This window comes from Scyliorhinus canicula, chromosome 15 (genome assembly GCF_902713615.1).
Source record: "Scyliorhinus canicula chromosome 15, sScyCan1.1, whole genome shotgun sequence".
Taxonomy (NCBI): domain Eukaryota; kingdom Metazoa; phylum Chordata; class Chondrichthyes; order Carcharhiniformes; family Scyliorhinidae; genus Scyliorhinus; species Scyliorhinus canicula.
Genome location: NC_052160.1, coordinates 136,467,417 through 136,490,597, shown reverse-complemented (window position 1 = coordinate 136,490,597; position 23,181 = coordinate 136,467,417). Strand labels below are relative to the sequence as shown.

General features: G+C 46.9%; 1 protein-coding gene across 3 annotated transcripts in view; it reads left to right on the top strand.

Moving 5' to 3' along the window:
- Nucleotides 1-274: 274 nt before the first annotated feature.
- Nucleotides 275-23,181, top strand: part of LOC119978085 (transcription factor SOX-13-like) — a 181,839-nt gene continuing 158,932 nt past the window's right edge. For 2 of the 3 annotated variants that reach the window (XM_038819474.1, XM_038819468.1), the window contains exon 1: nucleotides 275-533. The gene's annotated coding sequence lies outside the window, so the exon portion shown is untranslated. Of the gene's footprint in view, nucleotides 534-19,218; nucleotides 19,336-23,181 lie in introns of those variants that run through there. The other variant, XM_038819473.1, reaches the window with a different exon arrangement.

The following is a 23,181-nucleotide window of genomic DNA, read 5'->3' as shown; positions in this document are numbered from 1 at the left end:
CTTAATTCTCATACTTTCCACGTTGTAAATAATTGTTTACAACAAAGACATTTTTTTTAAATCACAGAAACTTCAAACAAGGAATTAATTGGAGGAAGAGAAATATCTCCAGTGCGTTTCCCTTTCCCGCAATGCATTTTTTTGTTTGTTTGCTTCTTCCCCGAATGACAATGGCAATGCAGCGCCTTTAATGAGCGAGGTGTCGGCCAAAGGGCTGCCGACCTGCCCCTTTAAGTGCCGGCGAGCGGGTTCCGCCGCTGGTTACAATGGAAAAGGCAGCCGGGATCGCAGGAGGCGCTCCGCGTTGGGGAGCTCTGATTTGAAGCTCTCCCCCGGCTCACCCCCCACAACAGTGATCCCCCCCACACCCCCCCGGGCTGTCTCTGCCCCCCCCACCCCCGCCAAGAACACAGGGAGAGCGATTGTCACGGTTCAACTACAAGTAGCCCTGAGCCCAACCCAGAAGCGGCCAGTCCAGTCCAGAGTGAAAGAGGAACAAAAGGACAAGAGGAGCGGGGCGAGCAGTGTCCGCTGTGAGTGGGGCTGGGGAGGAGAGCTTGGGGGGGGGGGGGGACTCAAGCATGTTTGGGATGGGGGCACCTCTCTGCTGGGGGGCTACTCAATACCACTAAATCCCCCCCCCCCCCCCCCAGTGTGTGTGTGTGTGTGTGTGTGTTACTGCGGTCTCCCAGTGTTGGACCCTGCAACCCTGGCTATTTCATTTTCACTTTCACTGCCCAGTCCCTTGTATCAAAGTTCTCTGCCACACACTTACTGGTCTCATTTGTCAACATCTGCACTTTTCATTACCTCCCTTTTATCTCTCCACACACACGAAATGAAACTGTGTTTTATTTTGCTCCCGGTTTTTCTTGCCGCTCTGTCCTGACTTTTAGGGAGGTGCTGGTCAAGCCTTGAAAGATTTGACTTCGCGATTTAGCACCCTGGAAACTTCAGACCAGTTTTTGTGTGTTTGTTGTTTGTGTGTGTGTGTGTAAACGCGCACATTCACTGCACGGATCTAATGATAACTGGAGACCTCAACAATGTGAAATTGTTTTTTTTAAGAAAAAAGGAAAATAAACACTTAAGGCAGCTGAAAGAGAGAGGGAGGGAGAGAAAAAACACACAAGAAAGTTGTCAAGACATTTGGCGCCAACATTAACTGCAGGAACCAATTTATTATTTATATACCCCCGCTAATAAAACTTTCTTTCTCGCTCTCTTTATAAATGGAGCGATTGTTAGTGTGTTAATTCCTGTTCGTCTATTGATAGACCACAGAGTGAGTCTGTTCTGCAGCACATTCCAACCTCTGTTTTTGGGGAGGGGGTAATTATGCTTTCAGTGCAGTGAGTGTGTGTTGTCCACATACAGAACAAGTAGTGTCTTCACTGTATTAAACTTGTGATGAATAAAATAACCAGGTGACTCCTGATCAATGATAGTGACAGAATGGGGGCAGGAGTTGGGGGGGGGGGGGGGGGGGGATAAATGCTGGTTGAGTTGGATTATTTTCTCTTCCCTGCTGTTTTATTTTGTCCAACTTCAAATTGTACTTACTGCAGTCAATTAATTTTCATCCTGATCTGGTGATCAGAATCTGGTGATCTAAATTGGCGACGCCTTAAATTCTTGAGAATGCCCAGCTTGCGAGCGAATGGCCTATTTTATTAAAAGGTATTTTTAGAAAAAGTTAAGCAGTTCAAATTTGTCTGCCTCTTCTGAGAGACGGGGCCAGCTTTTCTGATCGAAATTGCTCTCCAACTTGTAAAGTAGCCTCTCATCTCAAACCCTGGTCTCTCTGCTTAATCCTGCACATGTACAGTAGATTATGTTGGGGTTAGATCCATAGCTGTGGAGTGAATTTACTCTCTCTGCCTATACTTTACCATTTGCTCTACAGCATTACAATGGCCAGTATTGTACTTCTTGACCGCTATGTTGTGCCAAGCGACACTTCAACCCTGATTGAAGTAAGCCCTTGATATTAGCACTGACCGACAGAATTCTGCCCTGTAGCTTTGCCCCTGTGTCTTTTAATCTCCTGAACTGGATGGCCAGAAAGGAAGGGGAATTCTAGCCACAGAAAAGGCCTTGTGGAACAAGACTGACGTGGGGGCAATTTGTGGCGTCCAGTGGAAGGCCCACACAGAGAGACAGGGTTTGTTCACCACTCAGTGGGAGCACTGCTGGAATCTCCTCGGACTGACCAGGAATTCCAGGAAGAGCTGCGGGCTCGATAGTCACACTGGAGCGCGAAATACTTCTGTCACCTCGACCCCTGCTTTTTTTTAGAAGAAATAAGACTTGCTCAGACAGGAATGTTGATCTGTGTGTCTTTCAGGCAGATATTTGTGTCGTGAGAGTGAGTGGATTTCTTGTCCCAATGTGTTGAATCGGATTTTTCGTACTCTTTTGAACCCCAATCTCCCCCCCCCCCCCCCACGCACATGTGAAAAAAGCTCCCCCTAAAAAAAATCCAAAAATACTGAGAAAGGGGAACCACCAATTAGTTTGAAGCAGATTGTACTTTGCAATCAGTTTCGGGGTGATTTGAAAATGAATAGACGGTTTGAATGTAAACGCAACATTTGTGAATGCTTTTCAAAGGTGTGAGTTGACCTGTTCAGGACCGGAGTACAATGGAAGTCAATATTGGATTACAGTTGTCAAATATTGGAGTATGTACTTTGAAATGTGTTTTTTTCCCCCCACCATCTTCGTTGCTACGTGTAAAATTCATCATGCTCTTTCAAAAATGCAACACCTCTTCTTCGTAAAAGAAGACATTTGTACTGAGAGCAGTTCAAATGATCCCTTGACTCACCTTAGACACGATGCAAATGTGGTATTTTAAAAAAAGACAAGAGTTCTCTTCATTTTCCGTTTCTGGATATCATTCTCAGAATTATTGTTTGCTGTTTACACAGGATCCCTTATCGAGTTCAAACACACACACACACACACAAAACACAGAATTGTTAATCCGCCTAAACTTCCACTGGACAAATGGGTCTGACTTGCTTCCAACAGGGTGCACAACCGGGGCATTCTTCACACAAAAGGAAACGGGATTGAAAGGACACTTAAAAAAGAGGACCACAATCTACATGTGCGGGCACAGCAAATGGGAGGGGAAAATGGGCTGGTAAACTCCTGAGAAAGACTAGCGTTCTGTGAGGAAGGCTTTATTCACCAATCTAAAAGGGCCATAGAGTGAATAAAATGTTCAGGCAGCCTCTGTACAGGGTCCATCCAGTGTTTGCTGCACTGTTTTGGGGATGTGGGTGTCTTCATGTTGGGTCGAGGCTCTGAAACTTCGAAGCCATTGCGAACGAAAAGACGTGAATCGGACCCCCCACAGCCCAAAAAAGATGTGCAGGGTAGGCGAATTGGCCACGCTAAATTGCCCCTTAATTGGAGGGGGAAAATTGGATACTCTAAATGTGAAAAAAGAGGATGATAATCTTTGTTAGTGTCACAAATAGGCTTACATTAACGCTGCAATACAGTTACTGTGAAAAGACTTTTTAAAAAGCCCCAGAAGTTTCCGCAACTCCACCAAAGTTTTATTTTCTTCGTTAGTCCAATTCACTGTCCTGACAATTATTTTGCCGGCAGTGGCTGAGAAATGTCCTGTGGTTTTAAAAAAAAAAGTTAAAATGATTGTCACACAATACGCGCTGTGAAGGTGTTTTGGAATGGATGGGCGCTGCACGGTTTGTTGTAAGGGGGGGGGGGGGGTCTTGTTTAAAGCACCGCCTGTGGTTACTTGAAACTTTTTTTGTGATTTCAGTTGTTTGGAGATAGCTCTTGTGGAAATCAGTAGGTGTTGAGAGATCGGGGGGAGGGTGGGAAAGGTCACGGAGTAATCTCGCTTTAAAGCTGAGGACAATAGGAATGGGGGTCACACAAACTCTCAAAACTGTGGTCCTTCGTGGCGGTGACCTGAGAATCATCCGGCTTGTGTCACCGAGTCCTGGTTACTGGTCTCCAGGAGTGAGACATCTTGTCAGGTGTGGCAGCTTTTGGATCATTTAATCAAAATGTTACTGAATTAAAATTAGTTCCCAAACTGGGGAAATCTTGGTGCCCTGTTGTAAAACCCCAAACTCTACTGTGGAGACCAGGGGGGCTGTGATGTGTGATGTATGGATTTTGGGCTCTGGTTTTACATTGGTTTGGCCAAGACATCTTCAGATGATTGCCTTAATTTACTCAGCGAAATTTGTTTCATTTTTAACTGTTTCCCCCCTTCTCCGTGGGGGGAGGACTGTATTTTTTTTAACAGTTCCAGTTCCCAGTGTGGGACACAACCTCCCCTTTACCGGGCAGAATTGCCTCAGCGAGTGGTTTCCATTTGTGTCTGGTGCAAATGCAGCCTTGAAAAGGTTAAGGACGGGTTTTGATAAGAGTGAGTGCCCGCAGTGGGTCCCATCAAAGGTTTGGAGCCGGCACTGGGTGTGTGGTGCAGGAGGGGTTGCTGGGCAGATGAGGGGAAATGGGCCTCGTAGGGGTGGAATAAATAGCAACTCAGCAGCTCTGGCATGGATTGGCCACGCTAAACTGTCCCTTAGTGTCCAAAGAGGCTCGGATTGGCTGGAGTTGAGGGGATAGGCTGGGGGGGGGGGGGGGGGGGAGTGGGCCGAACTGTCACCCTGATGAGGACAAGTCACTGTTTGGGGGGGGGGGGGGAGGAAATGTAATGTGTATATGTCAGGGCGACAGAACATCAATGGGACATACGGTAATAACACTGGTGGACTGGGTCTCTCAATTATTCCCAGAGAGTTAACTGCAATAAGTGACAAGTAGATTAATATTGACAAATACTATCCAGTCTAGTGAGGCAGTGAAGGACGTGTTGCTGTCTGGCACGGTTACTGTACTATACATTGTATATGGTGACATCCTGTTTACTATGTATCAGCAGAGCTCCTGACATTTATTTACACCACATGGCTTTCAGGTTGAGCACAGGGCTACCTCGGCTGCTGCTGTAGCCTTGGGTCTTTGAGTTAAAACAAATCTGGCCATGTAAATACCGTGTCCCGCACCGGTCCAGCTACAAACGCAGATGGGACCAGTTGAATGCATCACGCAATAAGTGAGGGAGAACCTCAAAGTGATCTTGCCGCCGCTCAGAGTGTAACTGCAGTGTCCCTGAACCTCTGGGTCAGCTAACTGTGTCTGGGCTGGGTGCTGGGGGCAGGATTGACCAGCAGATTTGGGTTTGATTTCGAACTTCAGCCTCCCCGGATTCACAGTAGGAGTTGGGGGGGGGGGGGGGGCTTTTGCATTGAAATCTTACCCGGGAGAGGGTAACAGTTTGAGCAGGTTTTTTTTTTTGCTACCAGCAGGTTAGAGGGACTATCCTGTGAATTGTGATCAAATGCGTTATAGGTGCAATTGAACCTACTGTAATTATTAATAATACCTTGTAACTTAACTAATCGGGGGGGGGGGGGTGTCTTGTTTTATTGAACTCTTTTTACATTGAAGGGCAGCATGGCGGGGCAGTGGTTAGCACTGCTGCCTCAGGGCGCCGAGGTCCCAGGTTCCATCTGGGTCACTGTCTGTGTGGAGTTTGCACATTCTCGCCATGTGTGTGTGTGAGTTTCGCCCCCACCACACAAAAAGATGTGCAGGCTAGGTGGATTGGCCACCCTAAATTGCCCCTTAATTGGAAAAAAAAACGATTGGGTACTCTAAATTTAAAAACAAACTCTTTACATTGTTCCAGACATATTTGCTGCAAAGCAATGTTCTAAATTCTGGGCAACTGAAACAAAGAACAAACATTCTACATTGAAAAATCCAGGGTTTGTGATCGAACAATGAATCAGAATTTGTACAGCAGCTAAAAGCCATTTACTCAGCGTGGCGACCCAGTGCTTATCATTTGGAGTCAAAACTTGCATTTTATTTTTTGTTGCAATGTAGCCCGGAAAAAAAACTCCCCCCATATTCTGAAGGTAGAAATGCTGTTATTGTAAACGCCCTGAGTCCCCACAGCGGCCTCTCCAACACTCACCTTTGTGGAGTTTGCTTGATGAGAGTATTCCATTGGGACTGAAAAGAGTGAGTTGCATCTTTTGATTCCCGTGGGATCTACCTGTCACAGCAGAAATGAGCTGAAATTAATTTATATTTAAAAAAAAAACACACACACACACAGGACAGCTCCTGACTGGCACGTGGTGTCCTTGTGGTACTGCCTCTGACTGACTGGCCAGTTTGCAGTTGGGCCTCTGCTGGGACGTGAGGACCCAGTAGTGGAGGAACCTTCTGAGGAGGAAGGAGAGTGTTCAACAAGTTAGAAGTCGAGAGATAACTGGAGGTAAAAGCATTGCGTGCAAAGAATCCAGAAAACACTGTAGCATTGATTCCTTTTGTGTGTGTGTGTGTGATGGAATCATTGTGGAATAAGTTTTGAGTTTGTATACATTATTTACATGATATCCTAGAGAGCCTCTTATCAGCCAAGCTGATTGCCTTTCAGTTATTGAGTGTTTCTCCAGGGGTGTTTTAATTTTGTCTGGCATGGTGTCGGTGACACAAGGAACTCCAGTTGTTGTGTACAGAGATGAGTGTACGACCCAATATTTCTATCACTGCTTTGCGTGATCCAGGTGGAAGCAAATCACAAAAGCTTTTATTTTTTTTAACAAATGAGAGTGAATCTGATCACCGTTACTAACCAGGCAGAATGATCCAGTTAGTCCCCTTTCACAGAGGGGAGAAAATAACCACTCCCACCCCATCACCGAGAGTTTTGTTTCTCAGGGGGGTGCATAAGGCACCATTTTTGACACTGACTGTGGTGGGAGCCGTCATTCTGCTTTTTATTGTGACCGAGTGAATTCCCAGAAGCAGATTGGCAGCAAAACAGCATTTCAAAATTACAGGCACCTCCTGGTAAGGAGCGGACTTTTTCTGACTCCTGCTTTGTTCTGAGCTGGAAGTTGAGGACCTGTAGATTGGTTTGGCCTTGTGGTTGAGACAAGTTGACACCATCCGTCCCAACCCTTGGATCCTAGCCCCTGATATCTATCACCTTCTGCCAGGAGAGCGTGGCTACAATAGGCCCGATTTTAACTCTTCAACCTTGGGAGGGGGGGAAAAGGGGTGCATTGTGGAAAAGTGATTAACTTTTCTTTAACCCCAATTTGTGTCTGCATGCATTCCAGGCCAGCTTTAGCGGCTTGCATTAGTGTTGAAAGAATGGCATTTTCCTTTGTTTTTTTACACATAAAAAATAATTGTTCCTCTAAGATGACACAACGATCAAACAAACGCATTTCCCATCGCCCTCCTTCCCTGCCGTCATTGAATTTGTCACTTTGTCTACAATTGCCTTGAGACATTTAGCTACTGACTCTTTGCACAAGGGACATCTTCATTTGCCCGAAAGGTAGTTTCTGTTTGTTTTTGCTGGTTTTCAATCTGTCATCGAGAGGAAATGACACGGGGACACAGTTTTTGTGCCACTTGAAGCTCTGAGCCGAGCTTGAATGGCCTTGAATAAACCCCTGCCTTCAGCTCAAATTTAATTTCCCCCCCACCCCCTCCCACTCCCACACACTTTGTTCACCTGAGTCAGATTTGTGCTTATTTCCTTCCTTTGGTTGCCCTATGGCAGCCGGTTATTCACCTTATGAGGCAGTGACCTCGCTTCTCGGGCTCTTTTGGTCGGGTCCCAGAATCAAAACAAACTGGACAAATTCGCCATTCTCCTTAAATTAAGTGTGATCCATCATTCTTGCCCTGAAGTTGGTTGCAGTGATTGTGTTATGCGGCACGATAAAGAAAGCAAACATTTGCTCAGTTACTAAGCGCAGGAATAATGTTATGTTACCAGGAGTCGCTGAGACATCTTTGATTGGGTAAGTATTTGGTGGCGGGGGGGGTTTGAAGAGAGACTCCGGATTGGGGTCGATACCTGGATTGCTCGTGAAAATAAACGGCACATTTGTAATGGTCCAAATGGCCTCCATTTACCCTCTAAACTCCCATGCTTCTGAGAATGACCACAGATTTTACTATGTTTTGCTCCAATATGTATTTCCTAAATTATTCTTTTTGCTTGAATGGTGTTCCCACAGCCCAAGTATATTTTGCTGCTAAATTAACATTGTCCAATTATTCAGTAATGTTTGCACATGTACATTTACACACTGTATGTAGTATTGAACCTTATTTATCTTTGCTTTTGACTCAAAAATGTTTGTCTCCTTTTCCGCACGGTTCTCATTTTATGAAATGAAATGAAAATCGCTTATGGTCACAAGTAGGCTTCAAATGAAGTTACTGTGAAAGTCCCTGGTTGCCACATTCCGGCACCTGTTCGGGAGGCTGGTACGAGAATTGAACCGTGTTGCTGTCCTGCCTTGCTCTGCTTTCAAAGCCAGCTATTTAGCCCTGGCTTTTAAAGCAGACCAAGGCAGCCCAGCAGCACGGTTCAATTCCGTACCAGCCTCCCCGAACAGGTGCCGGAATGTGGCGACGAGGGGCTTTTCACAGCAACTTCATCGTAAACTGTTATTGTAGAATCCCTACAGTGCAGAAGGAGGCCATTCAGCCTATCGAGTCTACACTGACCCTCTGAAAGAGCATCCTACATAGGCCCAAGCCCCAACCATATCCCTGTGACCCAACCTAACCTTTTGGACAGTAAGGGGCAATTTAGCATAACCAATCCACCTAACTTGCACATCTTTGGACTGTAGCAGTGTGCAGTCATTCCGATGGTGAGGCATGAATGAAGCATCTGATAAGACTCCAGGCTCCTTGCAGGGTCATGATATTCTTCTTTCAAAATATAAATTTAGAGTACCCAATTCATTTTTTCCAATTAAGGGGCAGTTTCGTGTGACCAATCCAACTATCCTGCACATCTTCAAGTTGTGGGGGCGAAACCCACGCAAACACGGGGAGAATGTGCAAACTCCACACAGTGACCCAGAGCCGGGATTGAACCTATGACTTCGGCGCGGTGAGGCAGCAGGGCTAGCCCACTGCGCCACTGCGATATTCGATCTTCAATCTGCTAAGCCTAATGTTTCACAGGTTCAGCTTTGCAAATTTGCGCTGTGTTGAGATTCTGGATTGTGTTCAGGACAAATGTGACCCTTTCTTTCAAACCAATATACGTTTATCTATCTTCAACATTGTGACCTGTTTGATCACAGTTTGGTGTCACCTCCCAGACCCGCAACCTCCACCACCTGGAAAGACAATGGCACAGGTACGCGGTATCACTATCGCCTCCAAATTTCTGACCAAGTTACACCGAATTCTGTCATGGACATTCAATACTGTTCCTGAGCCAGATCAAAAATTAGGTCGAAAGGTTTGCTAACTAAAGCACTGCACAACTACCTTCGTCACACGGAATGGAGTGGTTAAAGAAGAAAGCCCAACGCCACTTTTTTAAGGGCAGTTAGGGATGGCAATGAAGTACTTTTTGAAGTGTAGTCGCTGTTGTAATGTAGGAAGCATGGCAGCCAAGTTGCGCACAGCAAGCTGCCACACACATCAATGTGATCACAAGCAGATAACCTACTTTTATGATATCGATTCATAGAATCATAGAATTTACAGTGCTGAAGGAGGCCATTCAGCCCATCGAGTCTGCACCGGCTCTTGTAAAGAGCATGCTACTTAAGCCCACACCTCCACCCTATCCCCGTAGCCCCATCTAACTTTTTTGTACACTAAGGGGTAATTTAGCATTGCCAGTCCACCTAACCCGCATATCTTTGGACTGTCGGAGGAAACCGGAGCACCCGGAGGAAACCCACGCAGACACGGGGCGAACGTGCAGACTCCGCACAGACAATGACCCAAGCCGGGAATGGAACCTGGGTCCCTGGAGCTGCGAAGCAACAGTGCTAACCACTGTCCCGTCCATTGAGGGATAAATATTGGGTAGGGCCTGCTCTTCAAAGTACCACCATGGGATCTTTTGCATTTAACCAGCAGTAAATAGAGCCTCATTAACCAATGAAAGGCAGCACCTCTGATAGTGCAGCACTCCCTCAGTGATAGCATGGGGCTTGAACCCAGAACCTTTTGACTTGGAGGCGGGGGACCCACTGAGTCATGGCTAGAGTCTGGAGCAAGTCGAGCCAAATCGTGGCTTGTTGGAATTGATCTGGGTTCTGTCTTGCGCCTCTGCACTTGTACGCTTCCTCGAGTCATATCGGAACGAGAGTGCTATTTATGATCTCTCTGAAGTTTACAGTGGCCCATTGACCATACATTGAAATCACCCATGATCTCAACGTTCAAAATTGAGAAGAGTCTTATTGAGGTAACACAGCAAAGGCCACTGTCCCTGTTGTGGCAGGTTCTGTGATGGAGAATCATTTGAACCGAGCATAACGAGGATGTCTGCTTTGCATTCATCAGTATGAGCAAAGCAAAGGTCTTTGTCACATCACTGAAGTGAGAAATGTTTGACGAGCCTCCCTCTGCCTGGTGACCACTGAAACTGTGGCGTGCAGGAAGATTCAGTTCTGTAGAGATAAGTGCCAAAGGAACTGTTTTGTGAGAAACAAGAGCAGTCATCGTTTGCTCCAAACCACAGGTGAGAATTCTACATCGCGAATTTCTCGATTCCAAGTCAGAAATTCCAGGTTATGGTTTGTGGCCAATTTCCGGAGGGCAAAGATCAGGAATGCATCATGCGCAGCAAGGGAGGTGGTGCCGTAGTGGTATTGTTCCTGGGCTATATTCCAGAGACCCAGAGTAATGCTCTTAGGGACCTGAGCTCAAAAAACCAGCATGGCGGATTGTGGAACTAAACTCAATAAAACCTCTGGAATTGAAAATCTAATGATGACCATGGAACCATGGTCGATCGTCTTACAAACCCAACTGGTTCACAAATGTCTTTTAGGTTAGGAAACATGCTGACCTTCCCTGGTCTTGGCTACACGTGACTCCAGAGCCACCGAAATGTGCCTGGCTCTGACACGTCCTGTGAAATGGCCTAGCAGGCCGCACAGTTGTATTCAATCACTCCCTAACAGCACTGTGGGTGTACCTACACCTCGGGGACTGCAGTGGTTGAAGAAGGCAGCTCACCATCACCTTCTGAAGGGCAACTAGGGACAGGCAATAACCAGCCAGCGACACCCACATCCCGTAAGTGAATTTGTATAAAGTGTTGTGCTTGTAATCATAGAATGTACAGTACGGAAGGAGGCCATTTGGCCCATCAAGTCTGCACCAGCTCTTGGAAAGAGCACCCTACCCAGGCCCACATCTCCACCCTATCCCCATAAGCCAGTAAACCCACCCAACACTAAGGGCAATTTATCATGGCCAATCCACCTAGCCTGCACATCTTTTGACTGTGGGAGGAAACCGGAGCACCCGGAGGAAACCCACGCAGACACGGGGAGTACGTGCAGACTCTGCACAGTCAATGACCGAAACCTGGAATCGGACCTGGGACCCTGGAGCTGTGAAGCAATTGTGCTAACCACTGTGCTACCGTGCTGACCTTATGGTTTTAAATGCTGGTTTTAAAGTCCTTACTTTCCTCCTCTGCCCCACAGTGTACTCCTGCAGTGTTTTCCTGCTCTTTCCACCATTTGGCTTCAGAAGATTGCCTATGAGCAGTTCACTTACCTCTCTACGGGGCGAGCTGTTCTCTGCTCGGGACAGTGTGTGAGGGAAGGCTCTGAGTTAGTTTTAGGAGCAGATGGAGGGAGACTCCACTGCGGAAAGGAAAGAAAAGAAAGGAGAGGGTCAGTCATACAGTGCCCGCCCCCGCCCCATACCCTTTGACACCTTTATTTAGTCGGGTACAGATTACTCAATGTAAAACTATCTCGGATTAATGTTTATTCAGGAGTTTCAGGGAGCTGTATAATGCATTGTGATTGTTTTTTAAATATAAATTTAGAATACCCAATTCATTTTTTTCCGATTAAGGGGCAATTTAGCGTGGCCAATCCACCTACCCTGCACATCTTTGGGTTGTGGGGGGTGAAATCCACGCAGACACGGGGAGAATGTGCAAACTCCACACGGACAGTGACCCAGAGCCAGGATCGAACCTGGGACCTCGGCGCCGTAAGACTGCAGTGCTAACCACTGAGCCACCATGCTGCCCCTGTGCATTGTGATTTTTAACAGAGTGATGTTAAATGTCAGAATGGGGGCAGTAAATCCAACATCCATCATATTGGTGGGATGGGGAGGTGAAGGAAGAACAAAATGGCGTCTGGCCTGAGAGTTGCACTCTACATTTCATTTGTTGCAATAGTCCAAAGATGTGCAGGTTAGGCGGATTGGCCATGTTAGATTGCCCTTCATGTCCAAAAAGGTTAGGTGGGGTTGCCGGGTTATGGGGATAGGGTGGAGGTGTGGGCTTAAGTAGATTGCTTTTGGGGCAGCACGGTGGCACAGTGGCTAGCAATTTCTCCCTGTGTTTGCGTGAGTTTCGCCCCCACAACCCAAAGATGTACTGGCTGGGTTGACCACGCTAAATTGTTCCTTAATTGGAAAAAATGAATTGGGCACTCTAAATTAAAAAACAAAAAGGGTGCTCTTTCCAGGGGCGGGTGCAGACTCAAATGGCTGAATGACCTCCTTCTGCACTGTAAATTCCATGATTCTATGATCTGTTGGTGCAGGATCTGGGGCACAGGTGTATTAGTGCAGCAGAGAGTCACGTCACCACAACATACTTGGACGATTAGTGTATGAATTCACATGAGAGTGGAGGACAATACCCATAGTTGATTGGGTACAAAGCAAGCCAACTCCAAAACAACCTGAGGGCAATGAATAAAAATGAGATGTAAAGTATGGAGTTTGGAAAGAAGGGTAACAATAAAGAAAGCTCTCCATCCTCACCAATCAGAATAAATTGCAGCTGCAATTATGCAAATGATGTGACGGAAGGTGGGTTGGTGTTAGATGAGTGGCTGAAAAGTTTGCATTGATGTTTTATGAATCTATTGTACAGTTTGAGCACAGTACATATATCTGGCAGGGGTACATTGCTCTCTTGGCTTTGAGTGGGACAAATGCAAATTAAAGTTGAGTCTTTTGGCCTCAGTGCCTGATTCAGTGGAACTGTTGGGTGTGTCCTCCCCGGCTGTTAATAATTCTGTTCATTGGAATAGGTGTACCTCTTCGACCAGTTTCACCATTCTTTGAGGTCACGGCAGATCTGTATCTTAACTCCCTCTGCCAATTATTCCCCACGTCCCAAAATTTGTCCTGAAAATATAAGGCGGAAATTAAAAATTACTGGGAGGCAAAACCCCACCCAGTGAATGGAGTAGCGTGCTAGTGTGAAATTCTTCCATGCATTTTGATGCTTTCCATAACTAATATACAAATGTTGAGCGTCCAGTGTGACCACTGGCGAGATTGTTCCACTGACCTCTGGTCTCCCTTCTTCATGAGAAATCTTTCTTCATTTCTTACCCGATCCTGCATCCATCTCACACAATGATGGCTCTTCAGGGTGAATTGCCTTTGCCCAGGAACTCTTGTTCAGTTTCAGGATTGGTACACCTCTTGTGCACACGTTGGCCAGGGTCTGGTGTGTATATATCTGCCAGTAACCAGGATTACTGTCCATCGTTAATAATAGATTAATGTAACTCCCATGAACCCCTGATTTCCTGGGATGATGAGAGCATCCTTGCTCTCACCAAGTCTGGTCCTTTCATCACCCTGCACTCGCTGACCTCTGATTCCTGGTCTGACAACAAAATTCACATCCTTGTTTGCAAATTCCTCCATGGCTTTGCCACTCCACTTCCCTGTCACCTCCCTCAGAGGTCATACAACTCTTTGAGATCTCTGTGCTCCTCCACTTCGGGTCTCTGGCACATTCACGATTACCTTTGCTTCACTGTGAACGGCTGTTAAGCCTCAGCCTTGAGCTCCGGAATTCCTTTCCGAAACATCTCTGTCCCTCCACCTTTTTCTCCTCCGTTGAAGCTCGGTTTGAAACCTCTATCTCTTTGTATCAACCTTTCCGCCACCTGCCTTAACAGCGCCGTGTGTGGTTTGCCGTGCAATTTTGTTGGATTAAGCTCTCGAGAAGCATCCTTGTGTCATTCTACTATGCTAAAGTCTGTACATTAATACCATTTTTTTTTGTCTTTGAAACATCTTAATTAGGCCCCTGTGATCTGGCCGTTTCTGTTTTAAACTGAAGGGCAGCGGCTCTGACTTGGAAAACATGGCTCCTTGAAGCAAGCCACTTGGTCAATGTTTAACATTAAATGCAAATCCTTGTTGTAACTTATGCAAAAGTGATTGTCTGTTACTAAGTATTAATAGTACACAAATAGGCTTTCCAGCCTATCAGGTCCATGCCATGTGCTTCACATGAGCTTCCTGCCATGCTTTGTCATCTAACCCCCTATTGGTCCCTCCACACTCAATAGACATTCACAAAGGCGAGGGGGCTAAAATTCCTCCTGTCGTTAACTAAACGTAAGCAACAAATTTTGTAGCATTTCAATTTTTTAAAAGGTTATTGGGTTCATCTGGTGTGGAAGTAGATATTTGCAAGTGGCCCTAATTGTTCTTGGGAGTTTGCAAGGTATGAAGGTTTTGTGGCTTTGTCAATATAGGCCTGGATCGTGTCCTCGCTGGGCGAGATCCAGATATGCATTTTCTAATGAGCCACTCGGCTCATTGCAGTATGTTTGCACCAGATTCTCCCGGCGTCTGGGACCTAATAGCCACACCTGGGAGATCTCGCCAGGATGCCATTCAGCACAAACGTGGACCAGGCGTAACAGCACCCGAGGGGGGCATCACAGGTCATTAGAGACCCCCGGGTGGTCAGGCATTGTGCAGGATGGTACCCTGGCACTCCCATTAGCACCTGGGCACCTCTGCACTGCCAAGCTGGCAGGGGCACAGTCATGTTGCCAGGCTGGCAGTGCCAAGGGCCCATGTGCCAGGTTGTCCCTGCCAGGGGTCGGGCCCAGGATACCTTGATGTTAAGAGGTGGGGCTTGAGGATCCCAAAAGACGTAAGTTGGGCGCGGTGCCGGGGTGTGTCCAGAGGCCGCAGTGGGGTCACTGAGGAGGGTTGAAAGATCGGGGCTGCCTTTAAAAATGGCTGCCCGTTCCGTGAGTAGTCCCGTCAGTGCAGGAGATGACGTAGGTGCGGCTTCGCCAGGGCATTCCTCGCTGATGCCAAAAAACAAATGGCGAAGTGCTGTTGAATAGCAGGGTCTTTCCCGGCACCTGCAGCGCCGAGAAATATCCCAGCTCAACCCGCCCGAGAATGGACTCTGAACGTTTTCCGTTGGATCGCGCCCAGAATATCTGGTATGTCATTGACCTGAGAGGGAGATTGCTGTAAACCAATTGGCTGCTGCATTTCCATCACCACAACACGGACCACAGTCCAAAAGTACTCCATTGGCTGTCAACTGAGACTTCCAGGGCTGACGAAAAGCAAATAAGTGTAAATCCTTCTTCCTCCTGACTATGGTTATAAGATTGGCACCTGCTCACGTCCCAGAATAGACAGTCTGTCCCCCGCCCCAGTGCCAGCCCTGTGGTCCAGCAATCCTATTCCCCCCCCCCCCAAACTTTCAGGTATGTATCCAATGCTCTTTGGAATGTTATTGTTGGTTGTGCTTCCTCCTGTCTTCCAGGCAGTGCATTCCAGATCATAACAACTCGCTGTTTATTCAGAATTATTTCCTCATATTGCTTTCGGTTCATGTGCCAGTCACCTTGAAGGTGTTCTCTCTGCTGCCACTGGGAAAGGGTTCTCCTTAATCCACTCGGTCGTGGTCTTCAACATGTGGACCACATCTGGTGCCCATAAACAGGGTCATCTGCTTCACTGATGCATGTCATTGTTTATGCTCCAAATCAGCTACCCGTGCTCACCTCACTCTATCACCATATCCTTCTCTTTCATTCTCCCTGACATGCTTACCTCTTAAGTGCATCTATGCTATTTACGTCAGCCACTCCTTGTATCAAATTCCACATTCCTATCACTCTTTGAATAGTTTCTCCTGGATCCTCTATTTAACAATAAAAAAAAAATTTCTTCAAAATTTACAGTAGCCAATTATTTATTTCTTTCCAATGAAGGGGCAATTTAGCGTGGCCAATCCACCTAACCTGCACATCTTCTGGGTTGTGGGGGTGACCCAGGGCCGGGATTCGAACCCCGGTCATCAGCGCTGCAGTCCCACTGCTAACCACTGCGCCACCAAGCTGCCCTACCCCCAGATTTCTTGCCCAAATCTGTCTATGTCCCCCAGTTCTTGTACCATTAGCTCATAGAAACGGCTTGCCTTTCTCATCCAAACCTATCATTATCTTGTACGCCGCAATCAGATCTCCCAACAGCCTCCTCTGTTCCACGAGGAGTAACCTCAGCTTCTCTATCCTGACCTTGAAGCTAAAATCCTTCATCCCCGGAACCATTTCTGGTAACCGTCCCTCTGCAGCCTCTCAAGGACCCTCGCCTCTTCCCTGAAGCATCATACGAGACCAGAACCGGACACCATATTCTTGTTGTGGCCTAACCAGAGCTTTATAAAGGTTCAGCAGAACTTCCTTACTTTTGCACTCAATACCTCCACTTTTCAAGTCCAAGATCCCATTGGCTCTGCTAACTACTCTCCCAATATGTCCTGACCTGTTCAAAGGTCTATGCACGTGAACCCAGAACGCACTGTATAATAGTATTTTGTTCAAATGGCACTGGGATGTAACATTTCCAAACGTTAAAGAGCTCTTCATGATAAAGAAAACTGGATAAAGATTACTGTTAGGTAGTCACACACAGTCTTTTGGGGCATGGGGTAGGGTGAGGGTGCACATTGAACAAAGAACCTGGATTTATATAGTCTCTCTTGTGGACGTGGGACATCTCAAGGTACCTCACAACCAAGGAAATATTTTTCAAGTGCCACTCAGGAAATGTGGCGAGCGATTTGCGCAGAGAGAGTTGCTGCAAACAACAGTGAGATAAGTGACCAGGTAATCTGCTGGTTCTGGGTATAAATACCTGCGGGCAGCCAGGACAAGCTAAACCCGCCATTGGGCCTTTGGACTTAGAAAGCCGAAAATGACTGCAAAGGTTTCTCATGAATCATAACCCTCTTTTATTCCTGCTCGTTAATGGAATGGCCTTTGACTCAGTTGAGCTAAGGTTCTGGATGACGATACCCCTTTAAGGGTCCCAGTAATATCCGGGTTGCAGCGTTTTCTTTTCTCACACACAAAAAAGTTTCCTTTTGTTCACCAACAATAGGGACGTTATCTCGCCAAGGAATCTGAACACAACATTTTTCTGTCACGACCGTAAATCTGTGATTATTTTTCCCTGGTGAAGCGTGGAGACTCGAGATGGCTATCTTTCCTTTCTGAGGGAGTGGAGCGTGTTTTTACAGAATACTGCTGCAATTCTTTAGAGTGAGAAATGTTGTAAATGTCAAGACTGGTCCTTTTGAACCTGTTGGAGCTAGCTTTCCATTTACAGTGTGTATATGCCCTCCGCTATATTTTAGCCTGCGCAAGTGGAGCGAAGGATGCCTATTGTTCTGCCATATTGGGTTGTGCATCACTGATTGTCTCACACACTGCAGCCTGGTCATTCTGTGACCTGATTCTTCAGGTCCCGTTGATAGAAATTATTTTTTTAAACAAAACACAACAGGATCAAGATTTTCTGAATCGAAACGATCCTCGCTCACTTGGGAAAGTCAAGATTGACGAGGTAAGTAGGTCGCACGGTGGCGCAGTGGTTAGCTCTGCTGACTCACGGCGCCAAGGTCCCAGGTCCGATCCCGGGCTCTGGGTCACTGTCCATGCGGAGTGTACACATTCTCCCCGTGTCTGCGTGGGCTTCGCCCCCCACAACTCAAAAGATGTGCAGGCTAGGTGGGTTGGCCACATTAAATTGCCCCTTAATTGGAATAAATGAATTGGGTACTCTAAATTCATTACAAAAAGAACTGAACATTGAACAGGGCATTGTGTCAGTTGTGTCACGAGCAAGGATTGTGCAACCTGATGGACAGGTAGCACAGGGAACAAGGGAATGGTGGATGTGGCCAGAAATAGATTTTTATTTTTCATTCCGGGGCGTAAATGGTTTGGAGAGAAATGCTCTCTTTTTAGAGCTTTTTTTGGAAGTGCATGTTTGTTGTCAACATGGGACCTGAACTCGTGCATCAGGAAGACCATGGGTTGTGTAGTAGACGCATAGGCTTAATGTCCCATTCCTTACTCTCAACCGCGTTCCTCAGTCTTGCCTCTCCAATGCCGTCAGTGTTTCTTAATTTATTCATGGGATGCCCTTGAGAAGGTGGTGGCAGTGCGCCACTGCCTTGAGCTGCTGCAGGTCATGTGGTGTAGGTACCCCCACAGTGCTGGGAGGAAGGAAGTCCCAAGGTTTTGACTCAGCCACTGTGAAGGAACGATGATATAGTTCCACGTCAGGATTATGTGTAACTTGGAACGGAACTTGCTGGTGTTCACCTGAATCTGCAGCCCTCGCTCTTCTAGGTGTCTCATTCCAGCTTCCCTCAAACCCTCACCTTCCATTTCTTCATCTGATCGACATCTTGGTAAGATTGACATTACAATGTGTGCTGGTCAGATTCATTGTGTGGGTTTGTACCTTCCATGTCTTCAACCTTGTTCTTATTGTCCTTGTTCCTATACCTTGAGTTCTCCAGTGCAGTAAAGAGCGTGCGTTGCTCTGTCGGAGATGCCTTTTTTCAGTTGGTAAACTGCTCTCTCAGGTGGGTGTATAAAATCCCAGGGCACTGTTGAAGAACCGCAAGGGAGTTCTCCCTGGTTTTCTGGCCAGTATTTTCCCTCGACCAACTGAAAAAACATTATCTGGTTGCCACCACTTTGCTGTTTGTGGGATCTTGCTGTGCACAAGTTGGGGGCCATGGTTTCCTAATTTACAACAATGACTGCACTTCAACATTACGTCACTGGCTGTAAATCACAAGTCTACCTTTCTTTTCTTCATTCACCAAACTAACAAATGGGATACCGAAGAGTGTAGAAAATTTACAATCTGCCGTGCTGGTACTTGGTATTCATTCCTGAAACGTCTGGCGGATAAAGCTTTGACCAGATTAGATGCTTGAAGCAGATTTAAAACCCGGGCAAGCAGCTGTGCAATGAGTTCCATGAGTTCTGTTTCCGCAGTCTGCTGTTATAGCTCTGTCCTTGGAGAGGGCCAGGCTGTGTAGGAGATTGAGGGAAGTACCATGCTGATCCAGCCAGCCTCCCATTCTCAGCATCCCCACATAATAAACCTGCTGGACTCGCCTTGACCAGCGGACAGGTAAGCCCAGGCTTCTTGTCAAACCTCCTTGTTGGCAGGAATAGCCCATGGAGGCAGAGAATTGGAAATTCTGCTGTCGGAAGAGGCTGCCTTTTTTGTTTATTTCAAGTCTTTTTATAGAGGATTGTCATTCGCATCGAGCGACAAAACAATCCCTGTGGCCAAGTACAGGATGGGCCTGATTTAGTCATATAAACGAAACGTCATAAAATATTAAAGACAAGGTTAAAGCATGGAACTTTCCAGAACAGTTCTGGCAGGGGTATGAAACTGGGAACAAGTGTCATTAAGGGATTGCGGTTTTACTTTAATAAATAAGGAACAAGCATGGGCCTTATTTATCACGGCGGTGGAGGCTGGTTTGATAATTGTGGGCGCGGATATGAACTGGCTGCCACTGAGAGGGCAAAGGTTGATTTTTACCAAGGGTTGTATTGTTCCTTGGGAACATGGGTGTATACATATTGGCGCATGGAATAATAATAATCGCTTATTGTCACAAGTAGGCTTCAATGAAGTTACTGTGAAAAGCCGCAAGTCGCCACATTCCGGCGCCTGTTCGGGGAGGCTGGTACGGGAATTGAACCCGCGCTGCTGGCCTTGTTCTGCATTACAAGCCAGCTGTTTGAATGGTATGCACTCTGTGGTATACTTTGTAAATTTGGAGGGTGAGGGTTTTGCTGGTGGGGTGCTTTAAGGGTGGGGAGGGGAGGGTGGAGGACGATGACAAAGTGCTGGCGTGACCCGAGGTAGAAGTGTGACAGCTGAATTGGGGAAGAGCAGGGATGTAGGTGCCAGCTGTGGCTCAGTTAGTAGCACTCTGAGGCCAACGGAGGCACTGGCAATACAATTTCAGATGGAATGCTAAACTGAGGCCCCTTCTGTCTCGGTTGAAGACAAAGGGAGCCATGGCTACTACTTTAAAGAAGAGCAGGGCAGTTATCCCTGGTGTAATAAAAGAAAAATACCGCAGATGCTGGAAATCTGAAATAAAAATGGGAAGTGCTGGAAATGCCCAGCAGACCTGGCAACATCTGTAGAGAGAGAAAAACAGTTAATGCTTTGAGTTGAATATAACCACATATTCAACAGATGCTGCCAGACCTGATGAGTTGATCCTCGTGTCCTGGTCAAGTTTATCCCTCAATTAACATCAGTAAAACAGTTTATCTGGTCACTATCAGGTTGCTGTGCACAAACTGGCTGCTGCATTTTCTACATTCTACCAGAAATTTGCCATTGTCTGTAACAGGGAGACATGGGGAGAATGTGCAAACTCCACACCGACAGTCAACCAAAGGCTGGGATTGAACCCGGGGTCCTCAGCGCCGTGAGGCAGTGGGCCACTGTGCCGCCCGAATGGCTTTGTAAAGAGGAAATGTTGTTCTGACCAATTGAATGTGGATAGAGCCAAATTTTATTTCCTTTACAACTTTTCGCATTTACAAGTTTTTCAGTCGTGAAGTTCAAAACCCCTGTACTTGAACATACGCTTCCGGGGGATTGTGCCTCAGGTGCCCACCCTATTCCCTTAGAAATTTTCCCTTTGAAATCCCAGTGGGATGAGAAGGACTAAACCATCATAATTATGCTGTCTGAATCTGTCATTGGGAAGACAGTGATTAAAACTAAGCAGTGGGATTCAGATCGCGCTGTGTCAGATTCAACATCCATACTGAGGGAAAGTTCTCAGTCATAAAAGTGGTCAGAAATGAAAGGAAATTTTGCCGCATGTTTGCCTCACGGCGCCGAGGACGTGGGTTCGATCCCGGCCCCAGGTCACTGTCCGTGTGGAGTTTGCACATTCGCCCCGTGTGTGCATGGGTCTCACCCCCCACACTCCAAAACAATGCGCAGGGCCGCAACGATTGGCCACGCGAAATTGGCCCTTAATTCAACAAAAAAAGAATTGCGTACTCTGAATTTAAATAGAAAAAATAAATTGAGGGATAGGGAAAATTGGGAGCCACCCAGAGGTAGTGTGAAATCTCCCAGGCTTAACTTTCCTTTAATCATAGCTTGGGGGGGGGGGGGGGGGGGGGGGGTGGATTGTGTATACAGGAGGCGGAGGGAAGTGGGGCTGGTCAAGCTGAGGGATTTGTATTTAGAGGAAGGGTTTGCCAGTCTGGAGGAGCTAAGGGAGAGGGTAGAACTGCCGACGGGTAGGGAGTTCAGGTATCTACAGGTTAGGGACTTTGCCCGAAAGGTCTGGAAGGGGTTCCCTAGATTGCCGGGATACACCCTGCTAGAGCGACTGCTGCTTCCGGATGTGAAATGGGAGGGAAGAATTGGGGATATATATAAGTGGCTGGGTAAGCAAGGAGGCCAGCGGGTGGTGAAGATCAAGGAGAAATGGGAAGCGGAGTTGGGAATGGAGATCAAATGGGGAGTATGGAGTGAGGCACTGCGAAGGGTAAACGGGACCTCCTCTTGTGCAAGGATGAGCCTGATACAGTTTAAGGTGGTGCACAGGGTGCATATGACTCGGGCGAGAATGAGTGGGTTCTTTCAGGGGGTAGCAGATGAGTGTGAAAGGTGTGGGCGGGGGCCAGCGAATCATGCGCACATGTTTTGGGGTTGTGAAAAATTGGGAAGATTCTGGGCGGGAGTGTTCGCGGTCTTAGCCAGGATAGTGGAGGAGGGAGTGGGACCCGGACCCTTTGGTGGCGATATTTGGGGTTTCAGAGAAGCCGGAGCTCATGGAGAGGAGGAAGGCCGATGTCTTGGCCTTCGCCTCTTTGATTGCACGGCGACAAATTTTGCTGGAGTGGCGGTCGGCATCGCCACCGGGGTAGCAGCATGGTTGGGTGACCTGTATGACTTCCTGCGGTTAGAGAAGATAAAGTATGAGTTAAGGGGCTCAGCAGGGGAGTTTGAGAAAAGGTGGGGGATGTTTGTGACCGTGTTTGAAGAGCTGTTCGTCGTGGGGGGCTGTGGGTGACGGAGAGAGAGAGGGCGGGGGGGGGTGATGAAAAAGGAGAAAAATCTGTACAAACTGTATAATTGATTGTTGGGAAGAATGTTTCCCAGGGTGTTTATTTGCTGTAACCTACTTTGATACAAGTTTGAATAAAATGCGTTTTTAAAAAAAACAACAACTTTCCTTTAATCACTGCCTCAGACGCAGGAATGGTATAAGTCTGCTCCAAATGTTTTACAGCCCCAATTCACCGGGGAAGGTGGAGAATCCTGATTTGAGGGTGTGTGCCGCTGTTATTAGCTTTTAATTAATGTGGACTGGAGGTAAGCTAATGCCCCTATTTACTGCTTGCCTCTCGAACAAACCACCGGCTTGAGCTCCAGCTTGATCAGGGTCAATTATAAAGAAAGTGAGTGTGGACTGCATGTTGCACAGAATGCGTGTTGCACGTGCACGTGTGCCTGTGTGTTTGGTGTGAGTGTAAAGATGTGTGCACATGTGTGTGTTGCTTCACACCCCACTGCTCTGTGATTGGGTTACTTAATCATCAGTATTATTTCAATTCGCAGTAAAAGAGAGAGATTTCTCAGCACTCTACTTGATCTCGGGCACTCAAAATGTTTTCCAGCCAATGAGGGACTTTTGATGCAGAATTATCATTCTCCTTGACAGCCTTTGGTCTCTCAAGTTGATGCTTTGCACCTTGGGGGTCAACTCAATGTTAACCATTTCCTGACCTCCAGAGGTCACATCCATCAACTTCTGGTTCCCTGTTGATCTGTGCTTATGTCTTGCCATCCTTATACCCCACTTGCCAGTGTCTTTGTAGTGGAGGTATGGAAGCCGAATGGGTCATGACCCAATGGTTAGTTCACTGCGTAGAAGGTTTTCGGTGTATGACCATCATCCAGCAGATGAACATGGAT